We start from the raw sequence: 3016 nt of genomic DNA on the forward strand, positions 1-3016 counted from the left end.
TTTCAATGTCCATACATCATTTTCAATGCTGTATTTTCAGGTAGCTGGAAGCACTCAAGATTAAATACAGATTTGATTGATCAAGGTCATAGCTCACGGAAACACGTTTACAAACATGTGCCATAAGCATATTTATTGAGCGGGAGGTTGGGAGCGGGGAAGCGAGACTTCCTCCCCACTTTCCCCACTGTAAGCATGAGTGCTGCTCGCATCTTAAGAACGCTTATGTGTTCAGATCTACTTGAAATGTACCTTGTGAAGAGAGTAATAGATCCAAGTGTCAAACAAAGTAGATCTTTCAGAGGAGGATGCCTGGCAAGTTGAGAGCTGACTGTATAGTGAACCACTTCGTGAACATATGACTACATTAGTGCTGTTTTATTTTATTCTGGTTTTAATGCTGCTTTTATGGTATCTGTATTTTTGTCCTAATTTTGTACACTATCCTGGCACCCTTGGTGAAAGGCAGTGAATAAATTTATAAAATAAATAAAGTTGCCTTATACTGAATCACATCACTGGTCTATCTAGTTCAGTACTGTGTTTTCCAATTGCTGGTGGCTGTCCAGGTCTCAATCAGATGTCTTTCCCAATCCTGCTACCTGATACTCTTTTTAAGGCTAGATATGTCAAGAACTGAATCTGTCATGTGTGCTCAGGTGCTACTGAGCTATGTTACTTCCTCATCACAAAACCAAGTAATCTCTACAGTGGGACAATTGGTCTTGTGAACGGATTGCACAATTTTCCTATGATCATTATGTGAAACAACAACAGTCATGTGAAAAGGGTTTCTGTGAATCCAGCCTGGATTAAATTAGGCTTATAAATAACCACTCACCTGAGTGTTTTTCAAACAGGGCTTTTAGTCAGCGTCTCTTCTGGAATGGAGGGTGTGTGTTCACCTATTGGCCAGGTTTACCCTGAAGTCCCTGCAAGCTATCGAGGAGTACTTCACACACGATTTGGGTTTTTCATTTCATGTTAGAGTGTAGTCCAATTTATATCCAGGGTAAAAGAAATCCACTTTTTGTGTCAATTTTGGGGGACAACTTTGAACTCTGTTACTAAGAGAGCTTGTTTGGTAACTTCCCTGAGGAGCACCCCTCTATATTTGGAACTATAAGCCTGTAGTTACCACTGTTTGGCACTATGGATATCACAAGACCATGTGACACCCCCCACACACTTTGTTTCACCTGTGGATGACTCAAAGGGCATGTCACTTTGACACATAGCTTGGGAAAAGGAACTCTTAGGTCTAGTTCAAAGTGCAGGACTACAGGAAAACCTCCCCATGCTGTCAACCCCTGGATTACTCACAGGTGAGAAACTGAAGTAGACGGGATTTAAAGAATAAGCCAAGTATTTTCTCTATGTTGACACAGTGGATCAAGTCAAGTTAGCACCTCTTCAAGAAGGAGCAACAGGTCATCTCCTTTGCTAATGAGCATGTTAATAGCTGACTCAGGACCTCAGGAAGCTAGCTTGTTTACATTTTAGCTACCCTGGATATTCTGAAAAGTCATGAGAGATAAACTCTAATTGTTCATTTTGCCTCTCCCTCCATAGGTCCTTTCAGATCTTCCCTAGCTTTTGTCCAAGAAGAAGTCCACTCCTCAATTTTGAATAGCACAATGGCTCATTCTGAGCCATTGTCCCTTTTCCTCACCTTTGCAGGGTGTGTTTAGCATAATGCATTCAGGCAAGAATTTTCCTATAATTGGTCAGGACACCATCAATCTGTGTTCTTTCTGTGTCTCCTGGGATCTTCATGTCACTTGTGTCCCTAGCTCAGATTCACCAGGTGGTCTTTCCTCAGATCCACAATTTTTCCCTCCCTCTTGGCACCAGCACTTCAATTTTGCCCTGCCTTGACTCTTGCTCCTGCTTTACCTTTCACCTCCAGACCAACCCTTTTCCTAGCCAAATCTGCACAATACTCCTGGTTGTGAGATTCTGGGTCATTTTTTTAATTTTACCTGGCTGACAAACCTCTGCCTGGTCCTCGGATTCCCGCTCCCGCCTGCCTGCCTTGGAGGAGAGAAGCCGCTCAGCCATGATCAAGTTGCAAGGGTTCACAGCAGTCCTCTGGGAAGGAGAGAGGTAGTACAGAACCCCTATTCTCAAAACTCTACTTCCCCTTCTCCTCATTTCTTCCAAAATCCAAAACTCAATTTCTCTCTTGTCAGCCTTGAGTAAACTTAACTTGGAAATTCAAGCAAAATTGTCTACTTGTGAGCTGTAACATAGCCTTTTGTAACTTGTTGGTTTTCCTAGTCTTGCTAGTTAAATATTGCTGCTTTTAACCATTATTTTCTCTTCTTGTGCCTCCAAACCCTTCAAAAACCCTTATCTTATTTTGAACTTTAACTTCTCAATTTAGTTCTTTCCACGACCAAAGCTTTGAACAAATGTATTCTAAAGGTGGGACTGCTCTATTCTAAGCTAGCTAATTCTCCCACACAAGCCTAAAATGTAGCTCAAGGTTCCTGCCAATTCATTGGGAGCAGTTCCATTAACAACTCTCAGTAAAGCCTCACCATGAGCTCCCAGTAAAGCCGGCTGTGTGAAAAACACCCTGGTCATCTGTGGTGAATGAGAATTACCTTCTGGGATCAGGCAAGGAAATTGTTAAATTGGTTCCTTTTTACCTTTAAGGCCACAAATGAGCAACAGAGGTATACATGGCCAGATCAGGAACTACAAAGGTTTTTGGACTAGTAGTATTTGAGGACCTACTTGCAAGATGGGATTGGTACTTGATCTTCAGCTGTTTGCCCAAAGTGAATGCAAGTTATTGTCACTATCCCTGTGAACAGCACTCTGTGGGAGGTGACCAGCTGGCAAAAATACCTGTAGAGCACCCATTGTTTGTTTCGATCTCTTGCTAAGAATTTTAAGGGAGTTGTTGCCTTGACAACCACAGGCCGTGCATACCTAAGGGGCACGTGGTTTGCCAGGTGCTTCTCTATCACACTTCAGACTTGCATTCCTAATTAGAGAGACACAGCTA

Source organism: Hemicordylus capensis, chromosome 5 (assembly GCF_027244095.1).
Source record: "Hemicordylus capensis ecotype Gifberg chromosome 5, rHemCap1.1.pri, whole genome shotgun sequence".
Classification (NCBI taxonomy): domain Eukaryota; kingdom Metazoa; phylum Chordata; class Lepidosauria; order Squamata; family Cordylidae; genus Hemicordylus; species Hemicordylus capensis.